The sequence below is a fragment of the Falco peregrinus genome, chromosome W (genome assembly GCF_023634155.1).
Source record: "Falco peregrinus isolate bFalPer1 chromosome W, bFalPer1.pri, whole genome shotgun sequence".
NCBI classification, from domain to species: domain Eukaryota; kingdom Metazoa; phylum Chordata; class Aves; order Falconiformes; family Falconidae; genus Falco; species Falco peregrinus.
Genome location: NC_073743.1, coordinates 23011289 through 23031807, shown reverse-complemented (window position 1 = coordinate 23031807; position 20519 = coordinate 23011289). Strand labels below are relative to the sequence as shown.

The 20519-nt window shown below is 43.2% G+C and overlaps 1 long non-coding RNA gene across 4 annotated transcripts; it reads left to right on the top strand.

The window, feature by feature from the left end:
- The first annotated feature begins 919 nt into the window (after nucleotides 1-919).
- Nucleotides 920-14663, top strand: LOC129783191 (uncharacterized). 4 transcript variants are annotated; one of them, XR_008745164.1, is made up of 4 exons: nucleotides 920-1444; nucleotides 4287-5480; nucleotides 8753-8941; nucleotides 13934-14663. It is a non-coding gene; the product is annotated as an uncharacterized LOC129783191 (long non-coding RNA). The 4 variants fall into 4 exon arrangements; XR_008745163.1 differs by having other exon boundaries at nucleotides 13914-14663; XR_008745162.1 differs by having other exon boundaries at nucleotides 13904-14663.
- The last annotated feature ends 5856 nt before the right edge of the window (nucleotides 14664-20519 follow it).

Here is a 20519-nt window from a genome sequence, read left to right as displayed (position 1 = left end):
TGTGAGAATAATGTTGATAACACACTGATGGTTTTGGTTGTTACTGGATAATGTAAAAGAAATGCAAAAGAAATTTAGAGGAGATACAGCTAGGTCAGCTGACCCAAACTAGCCAAAGGGATATTCCATACTATAGAACATCAGGTTGAGTATATAAAGGTGGGGGAAGAAGAAGAAATGGAGTGATGGCGTTTGTCTTGCCGAGTGTCCTGGTTTTGGCTGAGATGGAGTTAACTTTCCTCTTAGTAGCCGGTACAGTGCTGTGTTTTGGCTATGATGTGACAAAAATGTTGATAGGACACTGAGGTTTTTAGTTGTTGCTGGGTGATGTTTATACTAAGTCAAGGATTTTTTTGTTTCTTGGGCCCTGACAGCCAGAGGGATGGAGGGGCACAAGAAATTGGGAGGGGACACAGCCAGGACAGCTGACCCAAGCTACCCAAAGAGGTATTCCATACCATATGACTTCATGCTGAGTATATAAACTGGGGGAAGAAGGAAGGGGGGGACATCTGGCATTATGGCATTTGTCTTCCCAAGTAACCGTTACGCATGATGGAGCCCTGCTTTCCTGGGGATGGCCAAACACCTGCCTGCCCATGGGAAGTAGTGAATGAATTCCTTGTTTTGCTTTGCTTGCATGCACGGCTTTTGCTTTGCCTAATAAATTGTTCTTATCTCAACTCTTGAGTTTTACATTCCTTAAGGATCCTCCTCCCCATCCCTCTGTTTGAGGAGGAGTGAGCGAGCAGCTTCGTGGTGCTTGGTTGCCGTCTGGGGTTAAACCACGACACCAAGTAACCACTATGCATGACGGAGCCCTGCTTTCCTGGAGATGGCTGAAAACCTGCTTGCTGATGGGAAGTAGTGAGCCAAGGCATCCTAGTCTGATAAGCAAGCACATACTTAAACGATACTGCACATATAATGCCTCTAAGTTGCTAAGAGTTATATGTCATGATGAGTTCGCATAAAAGTCACTTGGCGTTACTTAGATATGTTTACTGTTATAGCATGTTTGCTGATTACTTATAATCTATGTTTTGCAGTGGAGGTGTGGCCTGAAGGTTGAATATAATCAATATTATGTGTGGTTTTAGATAAAGAATATAATCAGTATTATGTGTGGTTTTGGATAAAGAAATGTAACATGTATAAATAGGTCTGAAAATGTTAAAAAGGCATGCACGATTTTGGTGGGACTACCCCTGTGCCACCCAGCGCTGAATAAACATACCTACTTTACAATCTAATCATTGTGAAGTCTGTTTTCTTCACATCAGTTTTGGCAAGCCAGCCAGGAGGACTCTCTGCTCGACTGCAAAACCGGCTGTGGAACAGACGCTCTTGAGTGCGCCCTGAGCAACTTCCTCGGTGGAGCCTCTGCTGCTGGCCAATTACTGTGGGAACAGACAAAGATCTCCTGAAACTGCGGAATAAAACGGTATGTTTTTAAAATAGAAGCCTATAAGCTGTACGCGTGGCTAGTAGGGGTGGCTGGTAAATCGCACAAAGACTTTTGGCGTGCAGTGCAAAACCCGTGCAAAAGGAGTATTCTGAGAATTTGGTAAAGGATTTGCTGGCTGGTAGAGGGGCCGCTAGCAATGTTGAGGGTAGATCGAGCAAATCCGGGGTTGCCACCGCATCTTATTATTAAGAAACAGGATGGACCTGTCAACGACTGGTATATAAGAGACAGGTGAAGGGTAGGTGGGACCTCCTCGCAATTGAGCTTGGATAATTTCTGTTTGCAGCTGCCGAATAGAGCAACTAGATCAATGCGGAAAATTGGCATAAAAACACATAAGGAAAGGTGGTAAGAAATCTAAAATATATAATTGTATGCATGGAAACCGAGTTATATTTGTTAATAACAATTATTTGCTTATGTATGTTAGTTGTGACTTTTTGGATGATTAAGGAATCGGACCCTAAGTGTTGTCCAATTTGGAAGGAATTGAACTAGTAACTGGATTAATATAATTGTGATATCTAAGGGGTAAGAACTATAAAAAAGTGTAAAAAGTGATTTGCGTGGAAACTTGCAAAAAGAAATAACTGATCTAAACTAATAAGAGATGGGAAATAACCAAGGGGGAGGAATATTGAAAAAGAGCCCCTTGGGTTGTGTACTAGATCATCGGAAAGATATCATTCGATCTGGAGGAACAGAAAGTAAAAAGGTTCTTATCAAATATTGCAATCAATGGTGGCCACTATACAAACTAGAAGGTGATACTAAGTGGCCATTCAATGGGACCATAGATTATAATACTCTGTTACAACTGTTATTTCTAAGGAGAGAAGGAAAATGGGATGAGGTCTCATATGCAGATATGTTTTTCACCCTCTGGAACAATCCAGAGTGGCAAAGGGACTGTGGAATGGTACCCCCACAAGATCCCCTGGTACTCACACTCGAGCAAGAGAATAACAAAGAGTTTAAAGGCAAATTGAAAAGGTGTTCAGCTTGCAGCATTGGTCAAAGGTGTACTAAAATGGCTAAAATTCGCCAGGCATCAGAACAAGATTTAACTGACCTATTTAAGCCTCCCCCTCGACTACAGGGGCAGGATGTGGACTCAGATAGAACTCTCACTCCCCTGGACAGCCCCGTATCTTCCCGCACTAGGAAAAAGATGACCTTGGCTGTGGTCCAAGCACCACTCTGAGAGGCGGTGGGGCCTGATGGTGGGGCAGTGATACTCAAAGTACCTTTCTCCACTACAGACTTGGAGGAGTGGAAAAGAGTAGCAAAAGTTTATAGAAATGATCCAATAAGTGTAACAAAACACTTCCAGTTTATTATAAAACAGCATAATCCTGACTGGAAGGGAGACCATCATAAAATTACGGGGGGAGAGGTTAAGGAATATTTTCCCCTCCAAGATCCAAAATGGGACCCAAACAGATTGGTCCATATGGAGATGTTACAAGTGGATTTTGAAAGGAATGGAAAGAGCTATCCCTAAAACTATAAACTGGTCAGCGTTGTATGCTATTAAACAGGGTCCCTCTGAGTCCCCATCCGAATTTTTAGATCAACTGAGAGATTCAATGCGTCATAGCACACCTCTAGATCCAGGATCAGAGATGGGGATACAACAGTTAGTCTCACTATTCTTGGGTCAGTCTACAGCTGATATTAGAAGAAAACTTCAGAGGTTATGACAGAAAGTAGGGACTTGGAGATATTATTGGATGAGGCCTGGCGAGTTTTCAGCAATTGGGAAGATAATAACAGGCAGGGACAGAGGAGAATAATAGCGGTGGTACAAGGAGAGGAGAAAAAGTGACTGCAACAATCAGCTCGATTAGGAAAAAATCAGTGTGCATTGTGTAAAAGGTTTGGACATTGGAAAAAAGAATGCCTGAGGAACAGGAACCGACAGTCACAGAAAACAATAGCACATATAAAAGAAGATTGATGGGAACCTGGGGAATCTACCCTAGCGGACCCACTGTTTATACTTAAGCTAGGGAAAACACAACAAAAGGTAGAATTTTTAGTAGATACAGGGGCAACATACTCAGTTTTGAATCAAGCTCTAATGCCTCTGGGAAATGATTATGTTATGGTAAAAGGGGCAACTGGCCAAAGTGAAAAGGCATACTTCTGTAAGCCATTAAAATATAAAATGGGCAAGCAATGGGGCATTCATAAATTTTCAAATATGCCTAACTCTCTGAAGGAGCTTTTGGGGAGAGATTTGTTGGAACAATTGGGAGCAAAAATTGTATTTGAAAAAGGAAAAATTACTTTAGAAGTAAAAGATCAACAATATATTCAAATATTAAGCCTAAAATTAACCAGTCGTTTCTTAGAAGGAAAAATTAATGATGAAGTTCTAAATCAAGTGTACCCAGGGGTATGGGCTACCTATACACCTGGAAGAGCAAATAATGCTTTACCTATTGAAGTAAAAATTAAAGAAGGCCGAAAACCAGTAAGAATTAAACAGTATCTCCTAAAAAAAAAAGATAGAGAAGGAATCCGGCCAGTAATAGAGAAATTTTTGCAGTTAGGATTATTAAAAGAATGTGAGTCTGAATTTAATACCCCTATATTACCTGTCCAGAAGCCTGACGGATCATATCGAGTGGTCCAAGACTTACGGGCAGTAAACAAAATAACTGAAGACCTTTACCCAGTTGTGGCAAATTCGTGTACATTCTTAACCGCACTAACACCCAAATTGACTTGGTTTACTGTCTTAGACTTGAAAGACGCTTTCTTTTGCCTCCCTCTCCACGAGGCCAGACAAAAATTATTTGTGTTTGAATAGGAAAATCCTAAGAGTGGAATAAAGACACAGCTCACTTGGATGATGTTGCCGCAAGGATTCAAGAACAGTCCCACTATTTTTGGCAATCAACTTGCAAAGGACTTAAAATCCTGGGAAACCCCAACCAAAGAGGGAAAATTGTCGCAGTATGTGGACGATATCCTAATCGCTACCAAGACAGAAGAAGAATGTATGATGTGGACAGTGAATTTACTAAATTTCTTGGGACTCCAGGGGTATCAGGTATCTAAGAAGAAAGCACAGATAATACAGTACAAAGTAAATTATTTGGGATATGAAATTAGTGCAGGACAACGAACTTTGGGGCAAGCCCGTAAAGAAGCAATTTGCCAGATTCGGAAACCACAGACAGTAAAAGAATTGAGAACCCTTCTGGGAATGATGGGGTGGTGCAGGTTGTGGATCTATAACTATGGATTACTCGTTAAACGACTGTATGCCCTAACTGCCACTGAGCAGAAACATCTTGAATGGAACAAGGAAACTGAACGAGCCTTTGAATCACTGAAAAAGGCATTGATGTCAGCTCCGGCTTTGGGACTCCCAGATGTAAGCTGTTTCTTCTTTTCTCTTATGAGAAGCAGGGCATTCCCCTAGGAATATTAGCACAAAATCTAGGCCCATACCGATGAGCAGTTGCTTATCTTTCTAAACAGTTAGATACAACTGCCAAAGGTTGGCCTGGATGCCTGCAGGCAGTTGCAGCAGCGATATTAAACATCCAGGAAGCCCGAAATTTTACTCTAGGGCAAAAGATTTGGTTTCGCATACAGTATCAGCAGTATTGAAGGCAAAAGGTGGACATTGGCTTTTTCCGCAAAGATTCTTGAGATATCAAGCTACATTAGTAGAACAGGATGATGTGGAAATTGTGGTCACTAATATTGTCAACCCAGACTCTTTTCTCAGCGGAAATATAGGAGAACCGGTACACCACAACTGCCTAGAAACCATTGAAGCAACATATGCAAGCCATCCAGATCTGAAGGACAGCCCTATTGAAAAGGAGGAAAACTGGTTCACAGACAGAAGCAGCTATGTGCTAAACGGTAACCGACACACGGGATACGCTGTCACTACCAGTGAAGAGGTAATAGAATTGTGAGCTTTGCCTACGAACACTTCTGTTGATGCAGAAGGCTTGGACACAACTTATACGACCAATGTGATCAGGTTAGTGCCACTTTATTAATAGACTCACAGCAATTTATACTCTACAGATACTATTAATAGACTCACACCAATTTATACCCCCAGCTAAAAATACACACGCTTACGCACGCTTTGTTATGCAAAAGGTGATAGGTTAAAACTACTTGTTCACACGCTTCCACCTCCCCTATGATTGGTCCCAGTGTGGTGCCCACACACTGCTCCCCCTTTATGCAGGCATCCTGCTTTTTCTCATCTTTCTGTCCAACTCTCTTATCCAGGGGTCCTCAAACTTTTTAAACAGGGGGCCAGCGTGCAGATTAAGTGGCAGGAAGTCATCTGCAGCTGCTTGGTTTCCCCCCCCAACCCCCGGTGGAAGGGGGGGGGCGGGGGGGATTGTCTGTAAATACCGGGGGCCGGATTGAGGACCCTGGGGGGCCGTATCCGGCCCGCGGCCCTAGTTTGCTCTTATGTCTCTCTGAATACACAGTTTCTTTGTCTCCCTTGGCCTCTTGGCCTTGCATATGTCCTTCACAACACCTGCAGCTTGTTAGACCTGCAGCCTATTATTACAACCAAGTTATTCAGTCTGGATTGCTCATAATATGCCCGTTTTCTTCCTGCCACTCCACACATTTCTGCACAAAAGGCAGAAATAATTGCCCTAACTCATGCCCTGGAATTGGCCCAAGGTAAAGTTGTGAACATTTATACTGGCTCAAAATATGCTTTTGGAGTAGTACATGCACATGGAGCAATTTGGAAGGAGAGAGGACTGTTAAATTCTCTAGGGAAAAACATTAAACATTCAGAAGAGATCCTGAAGTTATTAGAAGCTATCCAACTCCCTAAGAAAATAGCAATCATGCATATAAAGGCACACCAGAAAGTGAGCTTGGATTTGGAAAAAGGGAATGAGTTGGCCGACAGAGAGGCAAAACAAGTGGCCAAAATAAAGGTAAAGATAGAGGGGGCTTTAATCCCTGACAGACAAATTTCCCTAAAAAGCAAACTTTTAACCAGATCACATCGCGGTCACCAATTTGCGGCGAATGAAGAGACGGGACGTAGCTTGATGCAAGCAAGATGTCAATTTATTAGTGATTCTTTTACATTAATATATGTTTCTACCTTCTACATGTTAGACACTGATTGATTAAATCTTAAGCATGAACTACACAGATCGGTTATCTTCTAAGACACATCATTTAAACAATAGGTACTGATTAGTCTATCTTATCTTAGCAACAATCTTTATTCTAAGATTAGGAGTTTTTTTCCTATTTGACTTTCATGAATAACAAAGTTCCTTATCAGCACTATCCCTTCCCTTATCTTGCTGTATGTCCCTCTTTTGTCCATCGGGTTGGCATCTCAACCACTATGGCTCAAGAGTCTGCTGTTAACTTGTTCCTTTGTTCCCAGGGCTTATGCCCATCAAACTAACAGTGCTCAGACTCTCCTCCTTGAGGCCTTGCCCTACACTGTAAGGCTGTTGAATGTCTCAGGAGCCACTCATAATCATCACCACGACTGGAATACTGATATCTGCTGGTTCAGTCCCATCAATTTCAATAATCCTGTCTCTTCCTTTTCTCACCAAGGCCGCTAATGCTTCAGGACGACTTAAAATACGATGTCTGGGTTGCAATGGCAAAAACAACCACTCTAAAACGATTGCCGTATTTTCCCCTTTTTTCTTTTGCCATTGTAAAATAAGGGCAAAAGGTGAAGTGGCAACATTACAAACCAAACAAGATAACGGATGATTCACCAATCGGCGACCACACCAGCCAGTCTGAATCTTGCAGGACATAACTTCTAGGGCAGACCGCTGTTCTGGTGAACAAGTTCGGGGACTGTTGGCTTTGGTGCCATGCAACCAGGATCGGAACGGTTGCAAATCATCGTTAGTGAGGCTCTTTGCGTGTCATCAGGGTGTAAGGGAATCGTAAAGAAAGAGTCTTTCAAGTCTATCACAACAATTTTGCCAATTCTGAGGGATCATCATAAAAGGTGGAAGACCAGGTTGCAACACTCCCATCGCTAAAATTTGATCATTAACCTTCCATAAATCATGTCCCAATTATGTGCACCAAGATTATTAACCACTACAGGACAAGCTAACCAGCTAGTCACCTCCCAGTCACCCTCCAAAATAGCATCACAAACACCACCGGACCAACGCTGTAGAATTGGATCTTTTCTCGAGTTCAGCATCGGAGGGGTAGTTTGGTTAACTGGAGGAACTACAGGTATTGAAGTAGTAGGCAGGTTCATTTCAACTTGCTTTTTCAGGTTTCTTAATTTATCTATTACTTCCTGTAAGGATTTCTCTGTATTGTTATCACAAAGCTTCTCCCCGCCTTCCTCCTCAAATTCATCTGATGATGTTTCAGGAAGAGGAGGATACGACATTGCACAGCATTTTTGACCCCCCTGATTTAACCTACGAGCTGTAGCCACCCTCCATTTTGGTCTTGCTCCACCCACAGCTCCAATTGGTGCAGCAGGACTCGCTGCTCCTCCTTCCTGGGGAGGCTCAACAGGCTCTTCCGGTTTCTGCTCAGTTACAACAGACCCCTGAGGAGTAACTTCCGGTCTGTCCGCTGTCTTATCTAAAAACTCCTACACTGTTGAACACACAGAGGCTGACATACCCTTCATAGGACGAGTATGCCCAACTCCGAAAAATGTAGCCAAGAGAGAAGGCTTAGGTGAATCACCCTTCTGCTCTGTTGGCTTTTCTACCACATCTCCCCCCAACGCTTCTATAGCTGCTGCCGCCACTTTTTTTTTCCACCTTCATAGTTTCCAGAGTGTTAATTATAGACCGCCACGTAGCTCCTAACGCTTTAGCTTCTTTTCCTCCTTTACCTCCCTCGATCATAGTATCCCAGAGACAATTTCCCACTTCTCTCCGTTCCATAATACTAAACAATAATGTGGGCTCAGGAATCTTATCCTTTTTTCATGCCCAGCGAACTAAAGCCTCCATTTCTGTTTCTCTAGTGCTCTCACCTCTCTTAAAGAGTATACTAGTTAAAAGCTTAATTGCCGCATCTAATTCCATCGTGGTCTTCCTGAGTGCCCTCCCCTCTTTCAGAGAGGGTATCAGCGGAGAGCCCTGCCACGTGTTTTTTTTTGTCGAGGTCTTTGTTAGGTCTCCCCCCTCTCTCAGAGAGGGTATAAGCGGAGAGCCCTGCCGCTTTTTATTCGTCGCAGTCTTACCTCGGCAGGGGTACGATCTGCAGGTCTACACCGAACTCTGGACTCCGCTTTTCACCTTCCAGGTTCCGCCTGCCTCTGACCTCCAGCTCCCTAATCAGACAACTTCCCTTCAGGTCCGATGCACAGAGACTTCTGCATTTAAGTGAACCGCATTTAAGCAACTTAATGGGTCCCTGTTTGGACGCCAGTTGGATTTGGAAAAAGGGAATGAGTTGGCCGACAGAGAGGCAAAACAAGTGGCCAAAATAAAGGTAAAGATAGAGGGGGCTTTAATCCCTGACAGACAAATTTCCCTAAAAAGAAAACCAGGATATACTAAGGAAGATCAAAAACTTATTACGGATTTAGAGGGCTCATATAACAAAGAATGGTGGGCCTATACCCCACAGGGAAAATTAATTATTCCCTCTTACTTACTGTGGCCTTTAATATGGGAAGAGCATAGGAAAAGACATTGGGGAGCCGAGGCTTTATATAAACACCTAATCAGTGAAATTGTGGCCAGGAATTTATATACTACAATAAGGCAGGTAACTCAACAATGTGAAATATGCCTCCAGACCAATCCTAAAAGCATTCCCAAATTAGAGATGAGGCAAATTGGGAAAGGTAATGGACCTGGACAACAATGGCAAATTGACTTTACTGGACTCCCAAGAAAGGGGGGGTATCATTATTTATTGGTGTTAACAGACACCTTTTCAGGTTGGACAGAAGCATTTCCAACTAGAATAGCAAAGGCAAGGGAAGTAGCTAAAATAATTGTACAGGAAATTATACCACGATTCGGGGTCCCAGCAGTTATTCCATCAGATAGGAGACCACATTTTATTTCCAAAATAGTACAAGTTAGCCATTATTTGGGTATAGACTGGCAACTACACACTCCATATCACCCACAGTCAAGTGGGCAAGTGGAAAAGATGAATCATTTGATTAAACAACAGATTGTTTAATTAGGGCAAGAGGCAAACTTAGCCTGGCCCCAGTCTCTACCTTTAGCATTTTTACGAATACAGACAAAACCTAGAACTAAGGAGGGAATGAGTCCATTTGAAGTTTTATATGGACAACCATATGCGATACAGAGAGGAATATCTATCCAATCAGGAGACAAGGTTATAACCTCTTATATTGATATGGAGAAATAGTGTGAAATGGGGACAATGGACATCGTTTGTGATTGTATATGTCTGCTCAAGGAATGTGGGTATGGTGACTGGTCATGGGTGTGGTGTCTGGTCACATAGGCACACAGCTTTGAGGAGACGCCTACATTTTTGAGGAGATGCCTGCCCTTCTTCCTCTAACAAAGGGGAGATGCCTGCCCTTCCTCCTCTAACAAAGGGGCTATTTAAAAAAGAATGAGAGATATTCCAATGCTATCTAGAGGGAGGGAGTGCTAAGTCTCCTTGCTGGAGAAGACCGCTCCTTGCTGGAGACGCAAGGAGACGATCAGATGGTCACAAGGACATGAATCACCTACAAACCTGCAAGACCACCACATTCCAGGCAAAGGACTGATAAGCTAATTAACATACGAAGCAGGTTTAGGTAACGAATATGTATAGGCTTTATCTGAATATTCATTTGTTTTATTGTATAAATGTGAGATGGTTCCTCACTTTGGGCATGCACGCTTGTGGAGGAGCAATCCCCCGTGCATCTGCGCGCAATAAACATACCTACTTTATAACTTTCGAGTTATAGAGTCTAATTCCGCACGTCAGTTTGGCGAGCCAGGCAGGAGGATTTCTGCTCGGCTGAGGGACCAGCTGCGGAGCGGACGCTCCTAGGTGCGCCCCGGGAGATTTCCTCGGAGGAGCCTCCTCTTCTCAGCTGTTCACCCGGGAGCAGGAGAGAAACCCCTGGATCCACGGATAAAACGGTATGTTTAGAAACGGGGCGGCTGGTGAGACGCACGGAGACGTCCGGCGCGCAGTGTAGTCCCCAGGAGGAAAGGTACCTTGGGAGGGGGTTTGCTGACCAAGGGGTGGCCGCTAGCGATCTTGAGGGCAGATCGAGCAAACCCGAGGTTACTGCCATTCCTAAAAGCCCGGAGGCCTCATGACGGAAAGCGGGGGGTGGGACGGAATAAGGCGGAATCTCACAGGAACAAGAGGGACCTCACAGCAAAAGTAAAGGGGAAACTTTTGCGTAGGAAAAAAAAAGAAAAAAAAAAAAAGAAAGAAAAAGGGGGAAGCTAAAAACTTCCTTTAGGTTGTCTTAAGAATTGGGGAATTCCTAGAATGTAACAACTGAAATAGCACTCTGTGTCTTGTCTGTTCTATGTGTTTTCTTGTTACATGTTCAAAACTTGGAATTATGAAATGTATGTTGAAAAATAATAATATTCTGGTAATTCGTGGCAAATAGCGGAAAACTTAACACTCTGCTTAAGACCAGGAAAAATTTGGGGTTTTGTTTGTTGTTTGGTTTTTTGGCAATTGTTCATTGAAATGCATACTTTGTGAACTGCTAGTGTTCCTAAAAGTTGTACATAAGTGCACGGTACTGTATAACATACTGCTTGTGTGCCTGAGGGCTGCCCGGAGAGTGTGAATGGTGTGATTGAGATGCACATTTTGATTTTCCGTGTATAGCTTAATTATTTTGACTGAGTGTGAGTGCAAGAGTGCTTGAGACAGGCGTTTGAGTGCAAAATGAGTAAGGAGCTCTATCCGTTTTTCCAAACATGGGTGGCTAAGGCGGCCAGAGAAAACCAAAGTAATTCAAATTGCAAAATGGGAAATGGAAGGAGTAAGCCCTGTGAAAAATCGCCCTTGGGTTGTATATTAAAACATTGGAGGGATATCGCAGGACATGGTGGTACCGAAAATAGAAGGAAATGGATTAAATATTGTAATCAGTGGTGGCCTTTGTATAAATTGGAGTGATGCGAAATGGCCTCAGGAGGGAGGAATTTTAGATTATAACACTCTCCTGCAATTAATGTTTCTGAGAAGAGAAGGAAAATGGGACGAAGTATCATATGCAGACATGTTCTTCGTCCTCCGGGACAAACCTGAGTGGCAAAAGGACTGTGGATTAGTACCCCCTCGGGATCCTATGGTACTAGCACTAGAAAGAGTGCGAGATTAACATCACCTGATCTTTGATTATGGCTTTAGAAAAGGATAGGAAAAAAAAACTAAGACCTAAACTAGAAAGATGTTCTTGTTGAAATTTTTGTGTTTAAAAGCTCAGGTTGCGGTTCCTTCTGTGGAGCAACCAGAACGAAACACGTTGTAAGATATAAAAACTTGTACTGATGTATGTAAAACCTGAGGCGGGGGGGGGTGTTCAAAGACCTTGCGAAAGTGTTGGGGTGAGTTTGTACAAACCCCCGTACCCCCTCGAAGGTGCAACTGAGTCATGCTGGGATGCATGGCAGGGTGTTTGGTATTTGCCTGCAAAGGCATGATATGTAAGAACACAGACTTAAAGCAACAAGTAGCAGATTTGCATTCAGGGTAAGAAAGAGTTAAAACAGAAGTGCTGCTGCAGAGGCAGGCTTGTGTAACCTGCAGAGCAGGAAGAGCATCTCCTGCACCCAAACCCTTCTGCTGGTAAGGAGGAGGGGATTGCTATTGCTGACAATTGAGCAGAGGGACCTGACAAGGTCACCCCAATTGCTGCAGCATTTGCAGTACAACAGGACCCATAACGGCCCCTTTTTAGGGCAGGGAATGGGTATGAGGTGGAATTTTAGTGAATACAAAAACAACTTATTTGTTAAACTTCAGTAAATAAAAAATAAATTGTTAACAGTTGTGGGAGCTGCTGGCCAACACGAAAACATCCTGAAACCTTTAAAGTACAAACTAAAAAAACAAATAAGAATGCCAAATTCACCAAAATCTTTGTTGGGATGAGATTTATTAGAACATCTAGACGTTTAAAGAAGGGGAAATGAAATTAAAAGTTAAATATGATCAAGTAATTGAAATATTGAGCTTATTTATTCAATTTTACTCGGACAAATAACCGTAGATGGGGAGGTAAAGGAGACTGCACAATATTCAAATTACTGTATTTGTAATTTTACATCTAACTTTACCCTATCACAGATGATAATTCCTACCCCCATAGGACTAAACATAAGTAGTATAAAAGAACTATTAAAACATGCAGCTTTACAACGTATACTGGAAGAAACCAAAGAAAAGGGACACGAAACTCTTCTTATGATCCATCATGATGTAGAGGGGATCAAGAAAGTTTTAAAAAGGTAGAACAGGATGGAAACCATAATTGGTGGAATACTCTCTTTGGCTGGTCACCTTCTGCAACAGGAATTCTTAACACTCTGGTACACCCCATTGTGATCTTATTGATCAGTTTAGGAATTTCCTTAATACTAACCATTATGTTATATTTGTGGGTTTGGAGAATGTTTAAAAGGGTAACGCTTATGTATGATGCTTTATATCATTCGGGAAGACTGCTTAAGTAAAAGAATTTATCTAGTTTGATAGAAAAGGGGGGATTGATATGGAGAAATAGTGTGAAATGGGGACAATGGACATCGATTGTGATTGTATATGTCTGCCCAGGAATGTGGGTATGGTGACTAGTCATGGGTGTGGTGTCTGGTCACATAGGCACACAGCTCTGAGGAGACAATTACAGTTTTGAGGAGATGCCTGCCCTTCTTCCTCTAACAAAGGGGAGATGCCTGCCCTTCCTCCTCTAACAAAGGGGCTATTTAAAAAAGAATGAGAAAAGGATGAGAGATATTCCAATGCTATCTAGAGGGAGGGAGTGCTAAGTCTCCTTGCTGGAGAAGACCGCTCCTTGCTGGAGACGCAAGGAGACGATCAGATGGTCACAAGGACATGAATCACCTACAAACCTGCAAGACCACCACATTCCAGGCAAAGGACTGATAAGCTAATTAACGTACGAAGCGGGTTTAGGTAGCGAATATGTATAGGCTTTATCTGAATATTCATTTGTTTTATTGTATAAATGTGAGATGGTTCCTCACTTCAGGCATGCACGCTTGTGGAGGAGCGATCCCCCGTGCATCTGCGCGCAATAAACATACCTACTTTATAACTTTCGAGTTATAGAGTCTAATTCCGCACGTCAATATGATAGCACTAGGGAAACAATTAAATAAAATCTGAAAACATGTGATTGGGGCCTGGGGAAGTGGCCTTGATGAACCAGTGCATAATATGAAGCCAGGAGACTATGTATATATAAAGTCTCTTACAGAAAAGACTTTGTAACCACAGTGGGAAGGACCGTTTCAAGTACTTCTGACCACCTTTACTGCCATCAAGATCAAGGAACAACACTCTTGGATCCACCACACGGGTGAAGAAAGCACCAAGTAAACGGACAAGTGAATCAGATGGAAAATTGAAGATACGAATAAGAGGACAACAATTATGAAAAATATTGGAATAATTGTAGAAAGTATGTGCTTGGTATTGGTGGATGCATGGCTTGAGGTCTGGACCCCTCATATAAAATACAAGGTTGAGGAAGGGCAAACAGTTGCACTAATGAAATGTTCTCAACTATGCTTAAAGAGAAGAAAAGCCCTTAGAAAAGGGCATGAGAAAAAGAAAAGGGGGGAGTTGAGCCAAGGCATCCTAGCCTGATAAGCAAGCACATACTTAATCAATACTGCACATATAATGCCTCTAAGTTGCTAAGAGTTATATGTCATGATGAGTTCGCATAAAAGTCACTTGGCGTTACTTAGATATGTTTACTGTTATAGCATGTTTGCTGATTATAATCTATGTTTTGCAGTGGAGGTGTGGCCTGAAGGTTGAATATAATCAATATTATGTGTGGTTTTAGATAAAGGATATAATCAGTATTATGTGTGGTTTTGGATAAAGAAATGTAACATGTATAAATAGGTCTGAAAATGTTAAAAAGGCATGCACGATTTTGGTGGGACTACCCCTGTGCCACCCAGCGCTGAATAAACATACCTACTTTACAATCTAATCATTGTGAAGTCTGTTTTCCGCACGTCAGTAGTGAATGAATTGCTTGTTTTGATTTGCTTGCATGTGCGGCTTTTGCTTTACCTATTGAACTGTCTTTATATCAGCTCATGAATTTTCTCACTTTTCTGATTCTCTCCCCCATCCCACTGTGTGTGGGGGGTGTGAGCAAGCAGCTGTGTGGTGCTTAGTCACTGGCTAGGGTTAAACCACGATACATCTCTTCAGATGGTGGGAACCTCATGTTTGTGCAGCATCTGATGGACCCTGGTTGGATTTTCCTACCGCACATCCCATCCATGGAAAGGAGCTCCTCCTTTTTTGTTATTTGAGCTATTATTTAATTTTCTTATAAGAAAACAACTCTATTCATAAAGAATGTTCACATGAGAATGTTTTTTCTGTACTTTTAAATAAAAACTATGCCACACAGGTGATGTAATTGCCAGAACCGAGTGGATGCCGCCTCCAGGCTCCTCTGTTAAAATGAACAGGCTAAGTTTATCCTGCAGCCAAGGAATTTGTGCAGTACAACACAGTCCTGAAGGATAAGCTGTATGTACAGCACATCACAAACATGGGCCTACTAAGGTTAACTGTTATGTGAATCACTAACTTATTAATGTACAGCTACCTATCAGGATTACTGCATTCTACCCCTCGATCCACATAGTTTACCATTCTCAAAGATATTATAAATTACAGATTATATTAATAAACTGTTCAGCTAATGGGAGGTTTCTTGACAGGTTGGAATGTAATCTCGGTCATTACATCCACCAACGTGCAGCAACAGGCCAGCATTCCAGCATGTTCCCATACAGCAGCTACTCATGCTAACATACAGGCTTCTTAAGGCCTAAGAACAAGGCCCAACAGAACAGACATAGCCTGTTCAAGATCACTAACTACTCAAAGACAATGTCTTATGCAAGGCTCCTAATAAACTAACACATGAAAGAGAAGCCTTGTGTTTCAAATTGGTACTTCATCATTTCAGTAGGATAAAATATTAGAAGGACAATACTTCAAAGCAAGTCCTTTCTTTGCAATTTCCACAGAAGTATTTGTAGCCATATAATTATATATATTTAACTGCCATCTGGCCACTGTTGGAGCTGGTTTATAACAATCATGTTGATAAATTCAAGAAGTATGATTTTATTTATCAAAAAAAAAAAGAAGAATCTGTCTTAAAAAGGCAAGCTTTTCTCATGGGATCTTGAAGAGGGTTCTCCCATGGAGAGTCGGCCAAGTCACAACAACCACACCAATAAGGCTACATGCCGTGCACCTTTATTAAACAAACAGGTCATATTTATAACTTAAACCAAGAGCTCACACGACTCTACGCACAGGTGATTGGATAAAAGTCTCTGGCCAAGTGGGCGTCCGTGTGGCTGATCGGTGAGCATGCTGCAGGCGCCTGATCAGAGTGTGCCGATGAGAGTGTGTGGATTTCGCGGTTCCCAGGACTTGCTCTGCACCTGGCTTCTTGTTTGTGCATAGCTTGTTTTCTTTCTCACACTGCTTGTTCCAAGGACAATTTAAAGTTGCTCTGCAGCTTCAACTAACAGGTCTGGGTTGTCCAACCCAGACAATGGTAACATATGTTCTCGGTCCTTTAAAAATCCCTCTACAGGATCTTAATTCTGTTGGCTCTTGGGTTGCAGCAGAATAGATTGCAACAAAAGGATCTCAAAAGGGTTGCTTTGATAGATGCTGCAGTGAAAACAAGCAGGTGTTTTAGGAAGTCTATAAATTTTTATGAAGCTTTTCAGTGAAGATACCCAAGTACATCTTTGACAGCATAGACTATACCTAAAAATTAGAATTAACCCCTGTGATGTGTCACTGTTGCGTGAAATGTTTGTGTGTACACACAGGATTTTATTTTAAGTTTAAGCAATGTATAACATGCCTCCCAGAAAATGGCAATAGATGTAGGTAAAGGTGCTTCAAGGTGTGATTTGAACTCTGCTTATCCTCTGTGCTTCAATGTCCAGGCGTGAGAACCACTCAGGGCATATCTGATTACTGCTTAATGCTTGGGCACTAGCTCTATCCTCGTGTTCATGGGAATCCCTACCAAGGTCGTACTGCTGATGGTATAAATATCTGGGCAAAATATGGAGTAATTAAACAAAACTTTGATAGTCCAGTCCGCAGAATGGAGCAGGTAATAATAACTGGTGTGGGGGATTGGCTCTGTGATGGCGGATAGCAGAGGGAAGACCTGTGATATATTTGGGGGTTATTTTTGAAGAATAAGGAGTTTCTCATGATATCCTATTTCTATACAGCTCTGTGCTAGAAGGACAGTTTATAAAACTCATTTGAACAGCCTAAGTCTAGTGCTAAGTCTAATGAAAACAGTCCACAGTGAATCAGCCTGAACCTTGCAGCTTGGCTAAAACCACTGTCACAAAACAGCTGCTAAAAATGCAAAATCTTCAAATTCTGCAGAGCCTTCACCCCTGTCTCGCATCCCCCACTGGCACAGGCTGCTTGAGCACCTGGAGCTGCTACCACCTCATCCGCAGCGCTGTAGACACCCATTAGCAAGTACCAGCTCGGCCCAGGGTGCGCGGGGAGCAGGAGGAAATGAGCTGGTGGCAATGCCCTGTCTCACTGCCATGGCCCATGCTTTTCCATCCCTTGCCAGTTCTTTCCATCCCTTCTTCCAGTTCTAGTGGATGGTTTGAGGATGACTGCAACAAGTGTTGGTAAAACAATCTGGAAATGTTATTTTTGCATTTGACCTCTGATGCAACAATAGTTTATTTTCCATATTAAATAAGAAAACACTGAAAGCTCGCTGCAGTAAACAGTTATCAATGTTTTTTTTCAAGTGACAGTTTTTCTTGGTATGTGCTCCAAACATTATTTTCATCACCACTGTTTCATTTCAACTGCTGTTGTTATGGCACTTCCTTCCATAACTGCCACCAAAACCTGTGGAGTGGCTGGAAGAAAACGGGCATATTATGAGCAATCCAGACCAAATAACTTGGTTGTAATAACAGGCTGCAGGTCTAACAAGCTGCAGGTGTTATGAAGGACATATGCAAGGCCAAGGGAGACAAAGAAACTGTGTATTCACAGAGAGATAAGAGAGTTGGACAGAAAGCTGAGAAAAAACAGGATACCTGCACAAGGGGGGAGCAGTGTGTGGGCACCACACTGGGACCAATCATAGGGGAGGTGGAAGCATGTGAACGAGTAGTTTTAACCTATCACCTTTTACATAACAAAGCATGTGTGGCGTGTGTATTTTTAGCTGTAGAGTATAAATTGGTGTGAGTCTATTAATAAAGTGGCACTAACTTGATCACATTGGTCGTATAAGTTGTGTCCGAGCCTTCTGCATCAACAAAAACCCATCAAGGCACCAGCTTGGCATTTCTTAAAGCTATTTAAAAGGAGCCAGTTTACATTTCTAACTGTACGCAAACCAGTTTGGTTTTTGACTCGACAAATGCCAAGTGCAAGGTCCTGCACCTGGGTCGAGGCAACCCCCAGTATCAATGCGGGCTGGGCAGAGAATGCATTGAGAGCAGCTCTGAGGAGACGGTCTTGCGTTGGACAAGAAGCTCAGTTTGAACCAGCAATATGCACTCACAGCCCAGAAAGCCAACCATATCCTGGGCTGTATCAAAAGGAGCATGGCCAGCAGGGCAAGGGAGGGGATTCCGCCCCTCTGTTCTGCTCTCATGAGACTCCCACCTGCAGTGCTGTGTCCAGCTCTGGGGTCCTCAGAACAGGAAGGACATGGACCTGCTGAGGAAGGTCAGAGGAAGCCACAAAGATGATCAAAGGCTGGAGTATCTCTCCTGTGAGGACAGGCTGAGAGAGTTGGGGGTTTTTAGCCTGGAGAAGAGAAGGCTCCAGGGAGACCTGATAGCACCTTCCAGTACCTAAAAGGGCTGACAGGAAACCTGGAGAGGGACTTTGTACCAGGGCCTGTAGCGATAGGACAAGAGGGAATGGTTTTACACTGGAAGAGGGGAGATTTAGATTGGATATTAGGAAGAAATTGTTCACTGTGAGGATAGTGAGGTGCTGGCACAGGTTGCCCAGAGAAACTGTGGATTCCCCCCTCCCTGGCAGTGTCCAAGGCCAGTTGGACAGGGCTTGGAGAAATATGGGCTAATGGAAGGTGTCCCTGCCCATGGCAGGGGGGTTGGAACTAGATGATCTTTAAGGTCCCTTCCAACCCAAACAGTTCTGTGATACTATGAAATATGGGTTCAATGCCGACCATGTTCACATTCTTTTCCCCTGCCATTTCTCCTCTGCTGCACATTCAACATTTCAGCTCAAGCAGGGCAATACCAGGTTAGCAAACACCCTGGGAACACTGTACCTCTGGCAGTGAGCTGTGGGGCTCTGGGACAGAGCAGGCAGTGCCAGGCTGGCTGCTTCTCTGTGGTTATTGCAGTAACTATTGCAAAATCCTGGGACATTTCTGTTAGTCCTGCTGGCACTTCAGGAGGGTAGTGGAGATCGGTGAAACAGCTTGAACCCAGCCAGGTCCAATTATAAAGGGAGGTCAAGCTCCAGGATGAGTAACCATCTGGCTGTGAACAGGGCTGGGTGATGGGACAGGCAGAGCCTCTGTGTTTCCATGCAGTCACCCTACTACTCTTGGAGCAAGCATAGGGTGAGTTGACGTCAAATGGATGGGGTGAAATAGGTTTTGGAATGACAATTTAATAAAGAAAGAATCCCTTTAGAAATATCTGCTGTCTGCCCCTAAATCCTGCTGGCCACTGCTAGCCACTTGAGTGCCAGCAGGAGTGCCTAAGACAGAGCCACAGTAAAAAGCTTCTTGCCCTACACAAGTTCAGTGCTGTATCTCCTCATGTGAGGACAGTGAAAACACACTGCCAACAGGAGATGGGGTGGGGAAGAGAGCATGTGAGCATACAGAGGTGATGAAATTCCCCTGCCAAGCAATAACACGCAGTAAGGGAAGGAAATGGTTTCAGCCCAAAACATTTTTGCTCTGTTCTGCAAGGGACCTGTGCTCATGAGTGGCTGGGCACTGGAAAGCCGCCAGTCATCCAGGTTAGTCCTTCTCTAAAACACTCAACAGCGTTGCAGGAGGTGGAAGGTGAAAGGAAACATGCCATGTGCATGAACTGGGCTCAGCCAGGCACAACAGACCCTCTGTGCATGTGCGCACATACAGAAATGCGCATTTCATGTGCTGAGTGCCTGAGGGAGACTCTGCATCAGGCCTCTGGATTGGAAAGGTTTGTTTCCATCCCTGTAGTTCCATCTTTCCCTCTCATAACAAAGCTCAGCCATATCTCTTCAGGCCCCTTTGCCTCTGGAGACGTGAATTCCTTCTCCATGATGAAAGCCTTTTGGCACTCTTGTAGGAATAAAAACACCAGGAGCCCAGCATATCACAAAGCAAATGCACAGAGGATCCGAGCTGTCCACATAGAAATCATCCACTTTTTCAGCTTGCTGGAGGTGGTTGATACTTGAGTTATTCCATCCCTGAGCAAGTAGCTCATATTTTTAGGAGTTTGATGAGCCTAATCATATTTGTGGATGGGCAGCATTTGCATTCTACCAAGGAAGACTCATCAGTCCCCAAAGCAGTGGCTGTTGGGGATCTTCAACTGAGAAGGTCTCCTCAGGCTCAAGAGTCAATCATTAGGCACAGCAAGGTGTGAGGAAGGCTAGGCAAGGCAAAATGGACATGTGGACAGCTGCCATCTGTCCAGTGTAGATAAAAAGTCCCCAGGGAGGTCTAGAAACAAGAGACAACCCTCCCGGAAACAGTTAAAAATTATTTGGAGGGGCCTCCAGATTTTCCTTGTGTAATCCCATGCAACTGTCA